This window comes from Solanum pennellii, chromosome 4 (genome assembly GCF_001406875.1).
Source record: "Solanum pennellii chromosome 4, SPENNV200".
Lineage (NCBI taxonomy): Eukaryota > Viridiplantae > Streptophyta > Magnoliopsida > Solanales > Solanaceae > Solanum > Solanum pennellii.
In genome coordinates this window covers 41,399,935-41,408,023 of record NC_028640.1, presented here as the reverse complement: position 1 = coordinate 41,408,023, position 8,089 = coordinate 41,399,935, and the positions used below count along the sequence as shown (strand labels likewise).

Genomic DNA, 8,089 nt, shown 5'->3' with positions numbered 1-8,089 from the left:
TGATCAACGTTACAACTCGCCTTGATGATACTTGCCGGACCAAGGAGGTAGATAATAGGAAAAGAATTATTAACATAGATTTAGTGTATACTATCTAATAGGCTAGTATTGATTGGTACGAGGTAATAACTTAGTCAAATATCGAATACGATGATTAATATGAGGTAAAGATAAGGGTTAGGAAAGCAACACACGTAGCCGGATCAAGGTGCGGAGTGAGATTTTCTAGATCCCGGACCAAGGATTTAGAAATACATAACTTATCACTTTGCATGCAAGATACTAGGAAAGAATTGTTATAGTTAGAATTATCAAGTTATGAACCTGTGGGGAACACGTAAACCCTAGTTACTTTGATTAATTGATTAAAATCCAACTTTCAAAACTGTTAAGTGTCTCTTTCAATTTTGTTAGTTATTTTTACTCATTAGGATATACAAACCTCCCTTTTTATGTTTTTACTTTCTAAGGAAGTCATTAACCGAACAATAGTAATAACAAGTTGAAGTTAAGTCTAGACTATTTTCCTCGTGGAACGATCCCAACCTCACTAGTTGGGTTATTTACTTGACGCGACCGCTTTACTTCTTATTTGAGAAGTAAGTTTGAGCGTATCAGTACACTTGAGCACACCTTGCATGTAAGCATCATTTCAGTTATATCAATTTCAATACATGTTTTAGACCTTGATTCATCAAAACACACACTCTACAAGCTTCACATAATCATATACTTCATTTAAAAAAAAATTCTGTCACATATACAACTCAAGATTTACAAGACATAATGCAAGACTCATTTCCAAGATCAATTCATTTCACCTATTAGGCCTTCAAAACCATATAAGCAATACATACTAAGTAATATGAAGTTCAACAAATAAACACCGCCACGAAGAAGGTGGACCACACCACTCAAGAGCAATTTATAATAAAAAGTATGCAATATATAACTCACAATTTAACCAAGTCATCATAACCTATAATGAATTTCTCAATATTTCATCATAATAAGTCCCTTAGGGCAGTAGCCAAACCCAAAATAATAGCATAAGAAAACAAAAGTTCATGCATTACCTAAACATGCTCATTTAACCCATTTCTTAATCTAAAAGTTTGAAATATTCATATACATGATATCATTAGGTTTAAACATAAAAATAATCAATTCATACTAGAATAGAAACATTTAAACCATTAAAACACTTTTACAAGAATACCCTAGCGTAAAATCAAAGATAGAAGGAATTTGAGTTTGAAAACCCTTTTAAAAATCTTTTGGAAATGAATCCTTGAATGGAAGAGGGTTCAAGGATGGATACCATATCTAACATAAGAGAAATACCAATGATTTATGTGAAGAACTCGATCACCAACAGCCCTCCTAACACATCTTGACTCCTAGCTTCAAAAGAGACTTGAGAGAGAATTCTATGGGCGAGGGGTTTTGTGATTTAGAAATGAAGTCTAAAATTAGGTCATAGGGTTTAGAACACTTTAATATACCTAATAAAACCTAAAACTAACGTCCTACGGTTATAAAACACTTGGGGTGATTGTAGCAAACACGCGAATACTTTACAGGAAACCTGTTGCTTTTAGGGTAGTCTTCACCAACGGACTGTTTGTGAATGACGGAACGTTGGAGAGGTCTCGTTGGTTGAGACCTATATCAATTTGGAGACTTCACAATCCCAAATTTATGAGCCAATCTACGCCCTAGTTTGATGGACCATTGGTGGACCAACGGATCTAAGTCATGCACCCATAATCTAGGGCCCCTTGTGGGATCTATGTGGGATCGTGCCGAGACGTTAATCCCCTAAACTAAGTCTTCCAGATCTTAGTAAAATCTCATGCAATTTTCAAGCAAAACGAACACGTAAAACTCACTCAAACACTTCAAGACACACAAGTTCTTTCTAAGGCTTATCATCTAAACGTCATTGACGTTCTTGGAGGTTTGACCTCCAAACTTAACCAAACATCACACACTGCCTCAGAACACTAAACTAACTCACTTTAAATTAGAATTAACTTCAGAAACAACCATGAAATCTAGTTCACTTTAGTTTATTTTAGGGCGTAACAATGGAGGAACTACCTTCTCTAACATTAAACACGCTCATCACTTAATTATAAAGCTCAACATGCAATAACTTTCAAATCACACATTGGCATATAATTACAAAAATCTTCGAGGGAGTTAAGCAATTATCATTGAATGCACATTGGCATGTGAAATATAGATTAACTACTGATCCTACCATGTTACTGTGATATCATCTAGAACATGCAAAACATTATTCCATAAAGGAACTCAAATTATAAGGAGACATACAACTCATACTCATATGCAAGACTCCAAACATAACCAAACCACTAAGAATTTCGTTTCAAGATTGAGTAAAAATAGAAGGAAAACATAAGTATATCATTCACCTTACTAGTAAACTCCTTCTCCCCCACATAGGGTAAACCCATCTAATAAAAAACAAAACAACCATAAGGAACTAAAACTTACTGGGACCTTTATTTTTTATTAGCTCCTTTTTAGCTTGAAACACATAGAAACGGTTCTTCCTTTGAGTATTGGGTTACGGACCATCTTGAGGAGCTTGGCTGGTCTCCTTACCCTTTGTGATTAGGACATGGAAATCTCTCATATTATTACCCTTTTTTTCACATCCAAATATCCATCCATACCGGCAAGTTACTTACCCAAGTGTTGCTTTCCACAAGTAGTACACTTAGCTCTCTCAAAAGTAAGGCCACCTTGATATACCGTGGTTTCACGGTATAATTAATACTTTTTCCTTAAGTTTAGTGTGTCCAAAAGCCTTTTTGTGTTAATTTTGATATAAGTTTCTCTTTGTTTTGCAGGAAATCTGTCCAAAGCTAAATGCGGAGATTTTGAAAGGAAAAATGCAGAAGAGACCACCTACGGAGCTTATGACGGTCCGTCGTGCCTGTGACGGTCCGTAGGTGGCAGCGTAGTGCAGCTGCTGAAGGAAGATGGGGAAGTCTGACCAAGTGTGGGATTACGAAGCTTGTAACGGTCCGTCATGGCTATGACGGTCGGTCCTGCAGGTTCATCGTGAAGTTCAGAGAAGTGATCCCAGTACCCAGATTCCGAGAGCTGAAGTATTTTGGAACGAAGACCCTCGACGGACCATTGTGACTATGACGGTCCGTCACACTTGCCGTTGAGGGGAATGAAGAAAGCAGCGGAAGAAATTGCACCAAGTATGGGACGACGAAGCCCACGGCGGTCCGTTGTAGCCACGACGGTCCGTCGCGTGGTCCGTCGACCCAGCCAGAGAAACACCTTTGCAATGCAGTCCACTCACAACCCAGCCACAGATGAGATTCGTGAAGAAATCGCTCAAATGAGAACTGAGCTTGGGTTGGTCCTAAAACATGTCACTAGGGGTGAAGAAAAGATAAATGCGGTCAACTACTTATCGAAACCACCACCGCAGAACGATGAGTGTTATTATGAGGAGGATTCCTATGCAGCAAATGAACAGATGGGGGGTTTCCGACCAAGCGCCCAAGGCTCAAATCAGGATAATTGGTGCCAAGGTCAAGGGAACCAAGGTCGGAACTATGGTAACTACAATCGTGAGGGTCATTATGTCCGAGATGGAAACTACAATCGCGACAACAACTTCCACAGGGGTAACTATGGTAATAGAAATGACAGGAATGGACCCTATGTTCCTCCTCAAAATCGTGAAGTTACTCCTAGGGATGGTGGAGGTAGTATGTCGCGAGTTGAGGATATGTTGCATAAAATGATGAGGAGGTTCGATGCTAGTGATGATCGCAATAAAGAGTTGAGAAATGATTTAGCGGGTACTGGGCAAAAAGTTGATACCCATGCAATATCAATTAAGCAACTTGAGTTACAATTGGCCCAATTATCTGCAACTGTGAACACACGGCAACCGGGCACTCTGCCTAGCAACACTGTCCAAAATCCGAAAAATGATGGACATTGTATGGCAATTACTACTCGCGGTGGCAAGCAAACCATTGACCCACCTATGCCATCTGATGAGAAAAAGGTGACAAAAGAATCTGATAAAGTGGTAGAAGTTGATGCTGAATTAGAGGATAACACTGCAAAAGATGATGAAGTGCCTAAAAAGGTAACTCCTATGCCTAGGCCACCACCCCCATTTCCTCAAAGATTATTGAAAAATACTGAGGATGGCAAATATCGGCGTTTTATAACAATGTTGAAGCAACTTTCTAGCAATGTCCCTTTGGTAGAAACTTTAGAACAAATGCCCGGTTACGCCAAATTTACGAAAGATCTGGTCACAAAGAAAAGATCGGTCACTTTTGAGGATGATGATAGAATGCAGCATTGTAGTGCTATTGCTACAAGATCTCTGGTCCAAAAGAAAGAAGATCCGGGTGCGTTCACTATTCCTTGTACAATCGGGCTATTACATTTTGCGAAAGCATTATGTGATCTGGGGGCAAGCATAAATCTCATGCCCCTCTCGATTTACAAGAAGTTGGGTTTGGGTGACCCAAAGCCCACTGCGATGCGGCTACTGATGGCTTAACGAACAGTAAAATGACCTATAGAGTTACTCCACGATGTGCTAGTAAAAGTGGAGTCATTCATATTTCCAGCAGATTTTGTTATTCTTGATTGCGAGGTCGATTTTGAAGTGCCCATTATTCTTGGGAGGCCATTCCTTGCTACGGGAAGAGCCTTAGTAGACATGGAAAAGGGGCAGATGAAATTTCGGTTGAACAATGAGGAAGTGACCTTTAATGTTTGTAGGTCCATGAGGCAGAGTGGTGAGCTCCAATCGGCATCTGCTATATCCTACAACATGGGTGAGACATCTGAGACACAAATAGAAGAACGTCTAGGTGTAGAAGCATTAGCGGCAGTAATAATGAACTTTGATAGTGATTGCATTGAAGAGTATGAGTCATTAGTTGCGGCTCTTAACCGAGGTGATGTTCGGTTTAAACCGAAGAAATTTGAGCTTGATATGAAGAATCGCGAATCCCCACCCGCGAAACCATCTATAGAGGAGGCTCCAAAATTAGAACTAAAAGCTCTCCCACCTCATCTCAAGTATGAATTCTTAGGAAATGGTGACACTTTGCCGGTAATCATTGCATCAGACCTGGATGATCAACAAGTTCAAAGTTTGGTGAAGGTACTAAAAAGGTTCAAAAGAGCTATTGGGTGGACTATTGCGGACATTATTGGGATCCCTCCTGGTATTTGCTCTCATAAAATCCAACTCATGCCTGATCATAAGCCGAGTATTGAGCACCAGAGACGCTTAAATCCTCCTATGCAAGAGGTCGTGAAGAAGGAAATCATTAAGTGGTTGGATGCCGGAGTAATCTACCCAATCGCCGATAGTAGTTGGGTATGCCCGGTTCAGTGTGTACCTAAGAAAGGGGGAATGACTGTGGTCCCCAACGAAAAAAATGAACTTGTTCCAATGAGACCGGTTACTGGTTGGAGGGTGTGTATGGATTACCGTAAACTAAACTCATGGACTGAAAAAGACCATTTTCCTATGCCCTTCATGGATCAGATGTTGGATAGACTTGCCGGAAAAGGGTGGTACTGTTTTCTTGATGGATATTCGGGGTATAATCAGATTTTTATTGCACCAGAAGATCAAGAGAAAACCACTTTCACTTGTCCATATGGGACCTTTGCGTTCAGAAGAATGCCGTTTGGGTTGTGCAATGCACCAGCAACATTTCAGAGATGTATGATGTCGATATTTTCTGACATGGTGGAGGATACTATAGAAGTCTTTATGGATGATTTTTCTGTGGTTGGTGATTCATTCGAGCGGTGTTTGACCAATTTATCTGAGGTTCTTAAGAGATGTGAAGACTGCAATTTGGTACTAAACTGGGAAAAGTGTCATTTCATGGTAAAAGAGGGTATTGTGTTGGGTCATCGCATTTCAGAAAAGGGCATAGAGGTTGATCGAGCTAAAGTCGAGGTAATAGAGAGACTTCCCCCACCGATCTCTGTGAAAGGTGTGAGAAGCTTTCTTGGGCATGCAGGTTTTTACCGGAGATTCATCAAAGACTTTTCAAAGATTGCACACCCATTGTGCAAACTGCTGGAGAAAGATTGTAAATTTTGTTTTGATGAATCTTGTCTTAAGGCATTCAGTGAGCTAAAGGAAAAATTGGTGTCTGCGCCTATCATTATTTCTCCGGATTGGAACAGTCCATTTGAGGTGATGTGCGATGCTAGTGGGGTGGCTCTTGGTGTAGTACTGGGACAGAGGAAAAACAAAATCCTTCACCCCATCTACTATGCTAGTAAAGCCCTAAATGAAGCTCAGAAGAACTACACAGTGACTGAGCAAGAACTCCTTGCAGTAGTTTTTGCTTTTGAGAAATTTCGCTCCTATTTGCTAGGTACTAGAGTTATAGTGCATACTGACCACTCAGCATTGAGATATTTGATGGCAAAGAAGGATGCGAAACCTAGGCTGATTCGTTGGGTATTACTGCTACAAGAATTTGACTTTGAAGTGATGGATAGAAAAGGAACTGAAAACCAAGTTGCTGATCACTTGTCTCGTCTAGAGGATGAAGCTATGAGAGAGTTAGGGGATAAGACTGACATTGATGATACTTTCCCCGATGAACATGTATTAGCCGCTTCACAAGACTTGATCCCATGGTTCGCAGATTTTGCGAACTATCTGGCTAGTGATATTGTTCCACCAGACTTGTCCTTTCATCAAAGAAACAAGTTCATGTACGATGTGAAGAAGTACTTTTGGGATGAACCATATTTGTATAGGAGTTGTGCCGACGGGATTATTCGGCGTTGTGTGCCAGAATGTGAGATGTTGAGTGTGTTGGAGGCATGCCATTCCTCACCCGTTGGTGGACATCACAGTGGTATCCGAACCGCTCATAAGATATTACAATGTGGTTACTATTGGCCAACTCTTCATCAAGATGCTCATGGGTTTGCTAAAGCATGTGACAGATGCCAACGAGATGGCGGCATTTCAAGAAAGCAAGAGCTCCCTCTAAACCCCATTCTTGTGATTGAGTTATTTGATGTTTGGGGTATTGACTTTATGGGCCCTTTCGTGAGTTCTCATGGGATGAAGTACATTCTAGTAGCAGTTGATTATGTATCTAAATGGGTCGAAGCCATAGCCCTCCCAAACAATGAAGGAAAGAGTGTCACTGCATTTTTGAAAAAGAATATATTCTCTCGTTTTGGCACCCCAAGGGCCATTATTAGTGATGGGGGCTCCCACTTCTGCAACAGATTGTTCAAGGGGTTATTGGAGAAATATGGGGTTCGCCATAATGTGGCCACTCCTTACCACCCTCAAACTAGTGGGCAAGTTGAAGTGTCGAATCGGGAGATCAAACAGATATTGTAAAAAACAGTGAACGCTAGTAGAACGGATTGGTCAAGGAGGCTTGATGATGCTCTTTGGGCCTACCGGACAGCATATAAGACTCCCATAGGTATGTCTCCATACCAACTTGTATATGGGAAAGCTTGTCATCTTCCGGTTGAGTTAGAGCATAAAGCCATGTGGGCTATGAAGAAGTTGAAAATGGATTGGAGCGAAGCTGCAGAACAACGGTTAACTGGGTTGAATGAACTCGATGAATTTCGCCTGAAAGCTTATGAAAGCTCAGCCCTATACAAAGAAAAGATGAAGAAGTACCATGACAAAAAAATTGAAAAACGAGAGTTTATGGTCGGGGATTTGGTGCTTTTATTCAATTCCAGATTGCGCTTGTTTCCAGGCAAACTCAAGTCCAAATGGACTGGTCCTTACACGGTTACCCAACTATTCCCTCATGGAGCAGTTGAGTTGGAAACTAAGGAGGGTGTGCGGTTCAAGGTGAATGGACAGCGCATAAAAATCTATCTCGGGCATGCTGAATCGGCGAATGAAGTGATCGAGCCATAACATCTTGATGAGGTCTGAGTAATCAAGTGGCCCCAGTCGTTCCGCGACATTAAATAAGGCGCTTATTGGGAGGCAACCCAATTCCTGTCATTTTTTTAAAAAAAGGATAGCATTTTTCTACTA

The 8,089-nt window shown here is 40.7% G+C and overlaps 1 pseudogene; it reads left to right on the top strand.

Moving 5' to 3' along the window:
- The window catches only part of LOC114076882, a 36,741-nt pseudogene extending 28,874 nt beyond the window's left edge, over positions 1–7,867 (top strand).
- The last annotated feature ends 222 nt before the right edge of the window (positions 7,868–8,089 follow it).